Here is a 13,515-nt window from a genome sequence, read left to right as displayed (position 1 = left end):
ACTGCCAATATTCACCAATGCAGTGTCTACACTTAAACCTTGCGATTTATGAATTGTCACCGCATATGCCAAGCAAACAGGGAACTGCTTACGGCGAACATATAAGTCTTTTACAAGCAAAAATCTAGCAGAACAACGAGCAATTAGCTGTACTTCCTCAATGCCATCAAATTTAATTTTTAAAAATTCAATTCCATCTCTATTTCTGTATTTCACAAAATCAACAACATTACCCATTGATCCATTTACCAGACCTCTTTCAACATGTAAATTCCTTCTTAAAATTATACGGCAGTTCAAGCACACATTCAGAGTCTTTTCAAAACCTGCAGTTTTAGATATACTCTTCTCTAATGAATCCAATTTTGTTTTCAGATTCTCAGACAAAATAATTGTTGATCCCATATGCTCTACTCTATCAATAGCTTCCACTTTCACAATCTCTTGCTTTTCTAAATGCAACATTTTGTTGTTAAATTTTGCACATTCTGCAAGAGTTGGCATCAAACATATTCCAGATTTCTTATCAGTAATTTTCTGAAAAATATTCTCAGGCACAACATCTTGTTCTGGATATAAATTTGACAGTAATCGTGCATGTAAAGCTTCTTTCCCATGCTCGGTCACTTTTCCAATTCTAACATCTTGTAGAATAGTCTTGTAAACTTCATCCTTTGCCTGACGCATATTTTCATGCAGTTCAGCATAATTGAAGTTTAACCATATATTGACGTTGCCAATGCTGCCTAGGCACTTCCTGGTATCTTCATGCGTGAGCATTTTGAACACAGGTTGCCCTTTCACTGGTGTCAGCTGCAGAAGATCTCCAAAAACAATGATGTGTTTGCCACCGAATAACACATCATACTCTGTTTTGAGAACTTCTTGCATCCTCAAATGCACAAAGGCAAGCATGACATTGGAAACCATGCTTACTTCGTCAATGATAAGAAGTTTCATTTTCCTCAAGATTCTTGAAACTTCAAAACAAGCATCTCCAGATAGCTTGTGATATTCTAATTTGTTGTCATGCTCCACTGGCAGCATCAGTAAACGATGTAAAGTAATCCCTTTAATATTATGTGCTGCCAGTCCAGTTGGAGCAGTGACAACACAAGACAGTGATGACTCTGTCCTTTCCTGCAAATAGCATGAAATTGCTTTAATGAGGAAACTTTTTCCAGTTCCCGCTTCTCCACTCACGTACAGTCGGACAGGCTTCAACGACGTACATGAGCACTCTTTCTTATCATGACTTAATCCATGATCAATTTGCATGGTAACTTCGTCATATATTTTCCTCTGCTCAACGTTGAGTTGCCTTTCCAACTCTTCTAAGTTAACCGCATCCTCTTGAGCATGTGCCATGGCTCTTTCCACCTCATTCATAGCAGTGGCAGCTTCATTTTCAATAAGAGGTCCTCCTAGTGGATCCTGACTCAATGAAGCAGAACTCTGACTGTCCTGAGAACTGTCTCTGGCAATCTCGGCTGCAATCGTTGCTTCCTGCTCAATTTCCGCATTCAACATTTCTACATATTTGGGAAAAGCAGGACATTCTATGGTCTCCTTGGCGGCATTGAAAGAGTCTTCGTAACAGAGGAAATCTCCAAGCAGTTCCTCTTCTGCACGCCAAGGCTTGAAAAGTTGCAAAAGTGCTAAATAGAAAAACTCCTTTTTTTCAGGAGATTCGCCACTCAATTTTCGATGGTTTATCAAGTGGCATTTTCTTTGCTTGACCAGACATCCCTCACTTCCTATTACAGCATACACTCCTTTCTCAGTATCTTCTTTGATGTTCCTCTTGAACATGTAATTTTGCAGAACCTCATACAGACAAACATTCTCTAGGTGACTGCTTCGATTTGGATAATATGTATCCAACATGTTTGTCTTCAAAATGTCGGTACTGTTTGGCTCCTTTTCCGCCAAATACTCAATTTCCCGCACAGGTTTTAGAACTCGATTACGCGTTGCAGCAAGACCAAGACTCGCCCAAACGATACTCCTGGACTTGGCATAGAGACTTGCTGAAGACAACCGGTCAGAACATTCGTACGCTCCGATTTCTCGATGCGACAACATCTTCAGACTGAAACTGTACAACTTCTTGCTGAGGCTCTTTTCATGGGAAATGTCCTCCCACATATCCTTCAATTCTGTCTTCTCTTTTTTGGTGATATACGACGTCACATACCGAGCCACAGCCATACAGTTATCAGCCACAAACTGTATATCCATGTTAGCATTCCACATGGACAAAATCACCGGGTTGTAGTCGTTGATATACTTGGACTCTTCGTTCCTCTTCAAATTGTAAGTGTTTTTAGGTGATTTCTTCATCACATTATGTCGCAGCGAAGACATCAAACTGTTTACTCTTCCTTTAGAAATCACCGGTCGTGGGAAGCCGAAACGACATTTGGTGTAGAACTTGTCTTTGTTTCGGAATTTACGACGGCAGTACTTTCCACATCGATGGCTTTGGAAACGCAGAACTTTTTCTCTTAGGCTTTTCTTCTCCTTTGCGTTTGGAACAGCACACGTAGAATACTGTTGGATGAAACTCATCACTGAGTCTTCTGGATCCGTTCCAAATTTAGGTGCATCCTTGATCCACAGCAACATATGTATATGAGGAGCTCCTCTTGCTTGGTACTCCTTTCTCCAGAAGAAATCCAACACCTCTCCAAGAGGTGGATTCTTCTTATTCATGATGAAAGACATCATAGCTTCAAATCTATGATTGAAGTACCTACATACATTGACTGGATCCAAAGAGCACAGTTCTCCGGGTGTCTTGAATTCGATGTTTTCTACGTTAGCATTTGCCTCTCGTAGAAATTGAAGTAAGTCTTCCCAGCCATACTCGGCACAACTCAGAGTGAGGAACCATGTGGGAGTACCTAAGTTCCTCAGCATACATTTTAAATCACCATGACGACGGTACCAGTACTCATTAGTACCACGCTGACACGCCATGAGATTAATCAGGTGAGATTCCAAAATACTATCTTGGACATTCACTTTATCCATAAAATCACTTGCCGAGATGTTTTGCATGTGTATACCACTTTTCAAGATGTGGTTCACTGCATATGACAGTCCAGACAGATCGCTTTCAAACAGGAGATGAAACAAATAAGGAATGCATTGTCGAAACCTAGCATCTCCTGCATACAATCGCAAAGTCCGGTATTCAGAAGCAGGAATTTGATGAGGTCGCTCATCATATCTTCCTCCCTGACCTGTTGGAAAAAGCTGTGGGAAACACCGAGCTTCCAAACTTTCCTCCCAAACACTAATGGGACTCCCTTTGGCTTGTTTCATTTGAAACAACTCAATAGCATTCCCCATGACTTCCTTTGAATGCAAAGGATGAACACTATAATGTTCATATATTTCCTCACTAGTAGAGGGTTCTACTTTCTCAATTTGACCAGCACACAAATCGCTATCCTCTTCCTCACTTACTTCCTCTTCTGCAACATATACATTCTTATAGTATTTATTATTTTTTTTCAAATACAATGTTGCCTTTTTAACTTTCCTAACATCTACTAAATCTTGCCATATTTTCTTATTCTTTGTCGGAACCCCATTAACTAAGATAACCAGAGGTTCCTCTTCCACTTTTTCTACTCCAATTGTGTTAATGTTTTTCTTCAAATCTAGAGGCAAATAAACAACTCTTCCCTTTAATCCTCTCTGTAAATCTGATGGAGGCAATTTCCCTGTCTTTGGCTCCATTCTTACAATAGCCTGAAAGGGATGGATACTTTGAATCAAAATAGATTCATAAGTATTTAAATCCTTCAATTCAGAAGGAATCTCAACCAATTCCAGATTATTATGAACTGCTCTAGCAGGCATCTGGTTTTGTTTTAATTTGTTACAACAATAAGTACACACACGTTGATCCAATCCCAAATCAAAACAATTTTCTACCATCAAGTATGTTGCAAAATCCTTCCATTCACTATTATTTTCCCTTTCACTTTTTGCATATAAATCCACTAACTTAGTCTGATTCTTATAATAAGTGCGTCTACAACACACACAAGTGAAATTAGGCCTCTCACTTGATTTCATGTCAAACGTCGCAATTTCCCTCTGGAAATTATCTGTACTGGAAACCTGTACACTATCTTCCAAATGACCCTCTACTTCTTGCTCAATTTCAACATTCTCCTCTTTACTTCCAAAGTAACAAAACTCAATTTCTTCACATATATTCTTCACATCTATTTCAGAACCATGCAAAAGAGCAGCGCATAATTGTTTCAGCATAATTGCTGGACTCTTAGCATAATACAACAGTCTAACTAACTTCCTCACTTTGTTATGATGCACTGCTAGCATCCTGAAATGATGAAAAACACTCTGGCATACTCTCCTGGAAAGACAAGCCAGTGAATGACCATGCAAACCTGTCACTTCTCTCACTCTGCAAGGATCTAATTCTTGCAACAACCTTATTTTCTGCTTCAAACTTTTCTTGTTAAATGACCGTACAAAATCACAAAGCAAATTGATGGAATCCTGTCGCACACTGCAAATACTACTACACTTCCAGGTGTACACAGGACCCTTAGCACGTCTTCCTAAAACCTCATTACCTAACAACTCTTCTGCCTCTGTTGTCACAAGTTTTTCTTTTTCAACTGGACAACCATCTTTCACTTCATAAGCACGACCACTGATGTCAACTGCATGCACCAAATCATTATCCTGGAAATAACTCTCTTCATTAAAAAATGCCTCACAGCTTGAACTATGTATCCATTCTCCAGAAAAAACTTCACAAAAATTACTACGATTAACTATTCTCTTCCATCTACTATTTCTTTTGAAATCAAAAATTGCCTTGTTTAGCTTCCTAATTCTATTGAATATCAAAATAAATAACTTACGTTTAATTTCAAAAGCCTGATCAATAACTTTCTCAACTTTTTTTTTTCTCCTATAAAAAAACTAATTTCTGTTGACCTTTCTTAATATTTTTTAACAAATTGCCAATTATCCTGTTACGGAACATTCGTTTACGAATCTCCGTAAACTGTTGTTTCCTTCTACTATCATGCACAGATTTATCTCTTGCTCTAGCAGTAACATTTTCATTTGTCCTTTTCTTTCCATTTGATTTACTTGTGTTGTTATGGATTGAAACATTTTCTGTACTAATATTTTTTTTATTAGAAATATTTCTTATGAAATATTTAGAGCTCTTACCCGGTGCTTTCTTCATCGCTTGAGAAATCTTTTTGTTAGAGGACTGCTGCATTTTTTTTTTCTCCTGCTGTCTTTGACGTTTTGCAGCCTTCATCTCTCTTATTTTTGTAGGCATAGTTGAATCTGAGGAAAAATATAATAAAAATGTTATTAAACATTATTATCAAACAGTAAATCAGTAATAGTGATCAAAAACATAACACACTACTTGACATTTTAAATAGAAGATTTTTTAGTCCTTGCAAATTTACAATACAGAAATAGCAGAAAAGAAATGAGATTTATATTTATGTTACCTATGCTATTTTATATGTGAATCTGATCTAATTTTATGAGCATATTTTATTGAAGACACTACACATAACCTGTTTTTGAAGGTGTCTTTATTTTTAAATTAAACGGTTTACCTTTTTACTTTTTATTGATTATAAATTTTAAAAATAAATGTTTATAATTCCAAAGGCTCAAGCAGGTCAGCTTCCCATCCTATATCATATAATTCGGACAAATCTGCATCCTCATCACGCTCTTCTTCATCCTCAGGATTTAAATCATCCAATGGATCAACATCCACTGATGTTTCAATTACAAGTTCAATGATGAGGTCAAAATCAACTGATTGCAGATTGTCGCTCATGTTGAGGTTGTCTTTATCTTTAAAGAAAGACAACAACAATGAGATGTTGCAGAGTAAGAGACAAATCTCACAGATTATAATAGTAAAATTATTTAACAAGAGTAACATTTTGCAGCTATTATTTAGCCATGTCCAGCGATGCTGAGCAGGTGAAGCCTATGTCTAATTTTTCACTGAACAGGACTCATCTGTTCTTAACCTTGGATAAGCCTCAACGACTCTGTGTCCCCTGCACATACTCAAATGTTAAAGTGCAGATTTATATTAAATGGCACATCCCCAGGCATGCACCAGTTAATGTGCACCACTGCTTTACCACCCATGGTGTGCCGCATTTACAATCAGATAGGAGAAAGCTGCTTCAAAACCCTGCGCCTGCTTGAAGCTGGCATAGGTCTTGACGCAGCATTGTATAGATGGGGCACCCCTGATCCTTGCTGGAGCTGCATCGCATTTACGATACAACTCCAGCAATGTGCCACCTTTACAGCACAGATGCGTCACGCATCTGTGCCTTTTTTGCCCCATGCTGCGCCGCATTGTAAATGCAGCACACCATGGGTGGCGGAACAGTGGCGCAGGATGACTGTCACATCCCTGGGGATGCGCCACTCATCATAAATCTATCCCTAAGCTTCTTATCTTGTTACAGATGAACTGCCATATGTATCATCAAAATATTTTACATATTATAAATAGCAAATTTTAAGGAATAAATAGCGATTCTTTACTATTCCTAATTTGCAATGAGCAAATTGCTAATTGCAAATTACCCATTCATTTCCATAGGCTAGGAGGCTCATAGGAATTAATGTTGCAAGTTGTGATTAGCAATTAGCTCATCACAAAATAGGATTTTTTTCAAGCGTGCAGGGGTATCTCAAGAACACCCTGCTGCACCCCTGAAAAAGAAATTTGGGAGCACATGTTACATCTACATGCCCTAATGGCATGTATGGGCGTCATATGGGACCTTTTTTTTTTTTAAAAAAAAAATGCTTTTTGAAAAGAATTCGCAAATTACCACAAACTAGAAGTTGGTGGTAGTTTCCAAATCCTTAATATCATTTTTTACATATTTTTTTTTGATACATTGCATTTAAGGAATCACAAATTTTGAATTATTGACATTTTAAGTAATTTCCACATGTGCACTGTTTTCTAAATATAATTTGAAAATCGTTTTTGGGGAAAAGTAATGGTTTGCAAATTTATGACAAGGACATAATGGTGTATGCTTCTCTATAAGGCATTTCAGTATCTCTGATGTCATTTTTCCCATATTACATTATAAGACCTTTCCCCATGAAGCACATTCCTTGTAAATATGCTCCCACCAGTGCATTGCAAATTTAGATTTTGACTGTTTCAGACACATAGCCATGTTGAAAGTGACCCAAAAAAATTGCAAACGTTTTAAAAAAAAACATTCATGTGTCTTAATGACATTTTAAGTCATTTCCCCATGGACAATGTTTTCTAAGTGGCACAAAAGAGGTATACACATATCATAAATCTGTCCCTAGCATTATAAATGATTAAATCAGGATGACAATAAGATGTGGCCTATCCAGAGGTTTGTTTAAGGTGAGGCCTACTCAGGATTGCAGATTAAAGTTATGCTTGATGAAGAATACAGAGGAGATAATTTATTGTAAAGGCCTACCAATGAAGTAAGTGATTTCTACTTCATTGCACCAGTCATCATAAATGTATCCATAAGCTTCTTATCTTGTTAGACATCAACCGCCATATGTATCATATAACTATTTTGCATTTCCAAAAAAGCGAATTTTAAGGAATAAATAGCGATTCTTTACCATTCCAAATTTGTTTGAGAAAATTGCTAATTGCAAATTACCCATTCATTTCCATGGGCTAGGAGGCTCATATAAATGAAGGTGCAATTTGCGATTAACAATTTGCTCATCACAAATTAGGAATTTATTCCAAAAGTGCAGGGGTGTCTCAAGAACACCCTGCTGCAACCCTGAAAAAGAAATTTGGGGGCATATGGCGAACATAAATTTTAACAACATTCCTTTACCTCAAAAACGATTTTCAAATCATAACTTCAAAACACTACACATGGGAAAATTACTTAAATTGTCCTTAAGACACATAAAAGCGTTTTTTGATTGGCTTTCCTGCATGGTAGGGTCACTTTTAACATGGCTATGTAACATAAACATTCAAAATCAAAATTTTCAATGTACAGGTGGGAGCATATTTACAAGCAATTTGCGCCACAAAGAAAGGTCTGACATTAAAATGGGAAAAATAACATCAGGGACAGTCAATTGCCTTATAAAGAACCATACACCATTATGTCCTTCTCATGAATTTAAAAACAATTCCTTTTTCCCAAAAACGATTTTCAGATCATAATTTCAAAAAACTGCACATGAGAAAATGACTTAAAATGTCATTGAAACACATGAAAGCGTTTTTTTTTTGGCTTTCCTGCATGGTTGGTTCACTTTTATCATGGCTATGTAACACAAACATTGATAATTAAAATTTTCATGCACATGTAAGAGCATATTTACAAGCAATTTGCGCCACAGAGAAAGGTCTTACACTAAAATGAGAAAAATAACATCAAGGACAGTCAATTGCCTTATAAATAACCATACACCATTATATCCTTGTCATGAATTTAAAAACAATTCCTTTTCCACAAAAACGATTTTCAAATCATAATTTCTAAACACTGCACATCAGAAAATGACTTAAAATGTCATTAAAACACATGAAATCATTTTTTGATTGGCTTTCCAGCATGGTTGCGTCACTTTTAACATGGCTATATAACAAAAACATTCAAAATCTAAATTTTCCATGCACATGTGAGAGCATATTTACAAGCAATTTGCGCCACATAAATCATAATTTTCTCCTTAAAGCACACTATTCTCTATCTTAAGTAAAGAAATATTTTCTCACCTTAGCAAATACTTTGAGTTTGAAAACAGTCTCAGAAACACACCAATTTGTCTTCAGCAGAGCAAAAGGTATGCACTCCAGAGTCTGCAGCTATCAAAAGCACAGAAATGGTGTAATTCTTCACACATATTTCTCATGTCACCCAATCAAAACTCTTCCCTCACTTTTTTTCAAATGAAAACCCTTCCCCCTCTGCCCTTTCTGCCTATTTTCCATAGCAACCACCTCTTGGAGAAACTCTGGTGTTTGCAAATTCACACAACAATGTTGCAATTGAACTCTGAACTCTCAGTGCACCTGCATATCCAGTGCTTTCTTTCATTTAATGATTTTTTATTGACCACTCAAAATACATCTTTCAAAGAACACATCTCTACACCCTAACTTTCTGTTTTCATCAATCAAAATCCACCAATCACTGTTACTACTTCATGAACACAGAAACTCCACAGTTTTTTTCATTTCAAACTCACATTTTTTCAACTGCCATTTCATTGCCACACTTCATCTGACTGCAGGAGAACCTTCTCTCACCATGTTTTCTGTCTGGATTGTTGGTCATAGTTATATTCACTGGGCTCAAAGGTACGTTGAAAGCAGGAATTTACCTAACCTCAATTTACAAGATGTGGAAATTAAGTGGTTTGGCCACAGAGGATTAAAATGTCACCAATTGATACCATTGGTGAAAACCTTTATGCATTTGCCCAAACCTGACCTGTTAATTGTGCACTGTGGAGGTAATGACTTGGGCACTTTGACTGGTGTAGGTCTGGAAATGCTTTTAAAGGACACCTTTGAGCAATTGATGGCACTTTTTCCTCAGACTGCCTTGGTATATTCAAATATATGCCAAAGACAGAAATGGAGGTGGTCAAACCAATTTTGTCCACAAATTGAGAAGTCGAGGAAGCATGTAAACAAATCTGTTTCAGCTTACATGAGAGACCATGGAATGGGCTCCCTGTACAACAATAACTTGCGTTACTACATGCAAGATATCTACAGAGGAGATGGAGTTCACTTCTCAGATGAGGGCAACAGAGTTTTCACTCTGAATTTAAAAATGTGCATTGGTACCTACTTATAAGTACCAAAATGTACCATAAACCCAAAAGCTCTTCTCAGAGCTACCCTACATCTAATCACTCACAATTATTATTTTACTCTAACTTTTTTTACTAATTTTCAACAAAGTACGCTCCCTGGGGCGCTACCCGGTACGCGTACCGGGAGCTAACCTCGCGAAATTTAAAAAAAAAATGTTTTTTTTTCGCACATATGGGCCTCCTCAGCCACCCTCACAAAACCTAGGGGGTCAAGATAAGTCTACCATGCCCCCTTCTACCTATTCTGAACATTATTTGCCCTCCATCTTGTATCATAATTCGACCGAAACACAAAATGGTGGACTCCCGTTACGCTTAAGGTTCGCGTACCAGGGCGCTCACCGGTTCGCGTACCGGGTCGCTTCCTGGGAAGCGCACCATCAAAAAAGGTGGGAAAGTAGTTCACAGAAAAGCCACTGGAGACAATTTCACCAAATATAGATTAGCTCATACTACATACCAATCCCTACCATTTTCACAAATTTGATTGGAATTCCATTTAGCCATTTAGCCTATAGAACTCACTAAATACCGTGAGGTAAATTACTTCACAAAACACATCTGAAGTGTTGGAATTGACAACCAATTAAAATGTTACTTTCATTTTCTACTTTTTTTACCTGACATTTGATTGGTTATGTACCCGAATATATATAAAGGAAGAGAAGGAAACACAGCCATTTTGACTACTACTTCCTGGTGTACATTTCTATTAGAATTTTCATTAATAACTTCAACTTCTTTTTAAAGGTAAGTTGTTATTTTTAAAACTGAAGTATATTGAGCACTTTAAGTTAATATGGCAAACTTTTTCTGTTAGTTATATACTATCCCTCTGTAGTACTTATAAATTTAGATACACTTTTTTATATTCCTACTTCCACTCTGATACTATACACTGCCCAAAGATAAATTCTCTGTTAAAAACTGCCTATCTAAAATTAATCCCAACAGTGCCCTACCTCTACTAATATATATTTTTTTTATGCAAATTTCAGGAAAAATGGAAAGTGAACAAAACATTTCATTTGAAATTGTCCTTCCAGAGTCCAACACAGAAATCATTGATCCAAATGAGATTGAATTTATGGATGAATCTTGGGACCAAGAACTACTGCAATGTGTACAAGCAGTAGATAACCTCCTTGCAAATGAGGACATTTTACAACCTCAGAGACTACAATCTATATTCCATGATTATGAAATTTCTGACAATGAAATGTTAGAAAGTTTATTAAATTATGAAACACAATAAAAAAAACTTTAAAAAAAAAAAAATAATCAACAAAACCAACAATCAATTAACATACAGCATTTGAAAAGTCTATCATTCATTTTTCATTGTGATACGCTCCCCAGAACGCTTCCCGGTTCGCGTACCGGGCGCTAACCACGAAAAAAACCAAAAAAAAATTATTTTTTTTGCTTCGCGGGGCCCCTTTAAAGCCTCCACATCAAACCTAGGGGGTCAGGGAGGATCTACTATGCCCCCTTATAGTTATTTCCCCCTTTGTTTTGGCCTCCTCTTGTCTCTCAATCCTACCGAGAGACAAGATGGCGGCCGCTCCGGACTGTTTAGAATGTTGACAGACACCGGAGAGCCAATCAGCTTAGCTACGCGAAGTTCCGGTACGCTTAAGGTCCGCGGACCGGAGCGCTGCCCAGAGCGCGCTTACAGATATATATCTTTTTTTAAACGTTAATTTCTCAAAATCCACTGGAGCACATATATTGAGACCTACAAAAGGCACATCGGGCTATCAGTCCCTAATATTTTGCCAAGTTTCGTGCAAATCCATTCAGCCGTTCGGGCTAAAAGTGAGGCTAACCGCCCTATGGAAAACTCAATGTTAAAAACACGTTTTGGGACCCCCCTTTTTTCTCGGCCCCCCCTGGACCAACTCCCCCCAAATTTCCAGTGGCTGCTCAGAAACAAAATGTTCCATTTTCCAGAAAATTTCAGCCAATTCCGTCCACAAACGCCAAAGTTATTAGACATAGAATTTTCAAAAATCCCATAGGGAAAAAATCCTAACTATATATACCTACTGGCGACCGCCAGTAGGTAATATATATATATATATATATATGCTTCCAACCGGTTTCAGTGCAATGAAACCTCCCAAGCACTTCCTCCAGCGCGCAGACACAAAATAAGGCTCCAAGACCAGTCTTGATTTCGTCGTGGTTTTTTTATTCAAATCATAAGTGCAGGGGTGCACATGAGAGCATCGGACAGACGCGTTTCGGGCGTGAACGCCCTTGCTCACTGTTAGCGGGGGAATGGACAAACGAACATTTTTATAATGCACATCTCATTTTGAAAAAGGCGCGGTTAAGTGCAAATGCGCGCCCAAACAAAGTTAGGAAACATGGTGAAAGGACTTATAAATGACTCAAAATAGGTAATGCTGCTCAGAGTCTTTTTGCATGTCGGCCATCTTAACTTAGTCAAAAGGCAAACGGTAAATCAATGCACTTGATGTTAAACAATTTATACAAATAAATCCAAATATTGCAATGGTCTTAATACACTCCATAGCACTAAATTCAATTAAGATTAATTCCACTTGTAAATATATATACCGTTACCACAATGCTAATTCCCCAATTAATATTGTTGACCATCGGCAAAGCATATTCTCTAGAATGCATTTCTAAAAATAAAAAGCACAAATGCGCCATGTCCTCACCATTTTTACATATATACCTATAATAATTCGAAATGTACACTTCAAATATATTATTCAATGTATAAGTTTGTCCATCGTGTTTTTTCAAAAACATAATGTTACAAAAAAGTAAGGGAGTGGTAAAGTGTCAGCGATCATTCTCGTTTTGACAACTTCTGTGCGAGTTGAATTCATGATAAAAATTAGTGAAAGCCAATATAACTAATATTGGTTAAATTCTGGGATGTTAGCATCACATCCTATTTGCTCCAAGAGTCACATCAAGGGAGATATATATACATTCTGATATTCGCATACTGAGACTAAACAGGGAAACAACACATCTGAAAAGGATATATCCAGAGAATTATAAAAAATTCCTTAAATCTTCTCCCATATTGAGACCTGCAGGGATTTTGCTATTGAGTCTTATGATATACATTGACTCCAGTTGTCTTAGTTTCCTTTCATAGTCTCCTCCTTTTTTCGACGCTCTTATCGCATCTATAACAAAATAATTTAGATGGGATAAATTTCTATTGTGAAATTGGTCAAAATGTCGAGCTACCGGGTAGCTCTGATCACAGTTCACAATGGCGCGAAGATGTTGGAGGATACGCTGGTATACAGGTAGTTTGGTACTCCCTATGTACCTCAAATTACAAGTACAGGTTAAGACATACACTGCTAGCTCTGTCCTGCAGGTGTAGTGAGCTTTTATTGGGATGGGCTTTGGGTCAAAGGGAGTTGTGTAGGTCCTGGTGTTGATGCCAAAGTGGCATGCGCGACAAGAGATGCAGCGGTAGAAACCCTTACGGGGTGACAACCAATCATCATTCTTCACAGTTTCTGGTGCACTGGATACCAACTCATTTCGCATGCTATAAGCCCTTCTATATGTTACTGTGGTTTTTTTTGG

At 37.4% G+C, this 13,515-nt stretch overlaps 1 protein-coding gene across 1 annotated transcript in view; it reads left to right on the top strand.

Moving 5' to 3' along the window:
* The window catches only part of SYCP2L (synaptonemal complex protein 2 like), a 1,302,345-nt gene that overhangs the window by 65,532 nt on the left and 1,223,298 nt on the right, over nt 1-13,515 (top strand). The gene's annotated exons all lie outside the window — the stretch shown is intronic.

Source organism: Lissotriton helveticus, chromosome 4_1 (genome assembly GCF_964261635.1).
Source record: "Lissotriton helveticus chromosome 4_1, aLisHel1.1, whole genome shotgun sequence".
Lineage (NCBI taxonomy): Eukaryota > Metazoa > Chordata > Amphibia > Caudata > Salamandridae > Lissotriton > Lissotriton helveticus.
This window is presented reverse-complemented; position numbering and strand designations above follow the sequence as displayed.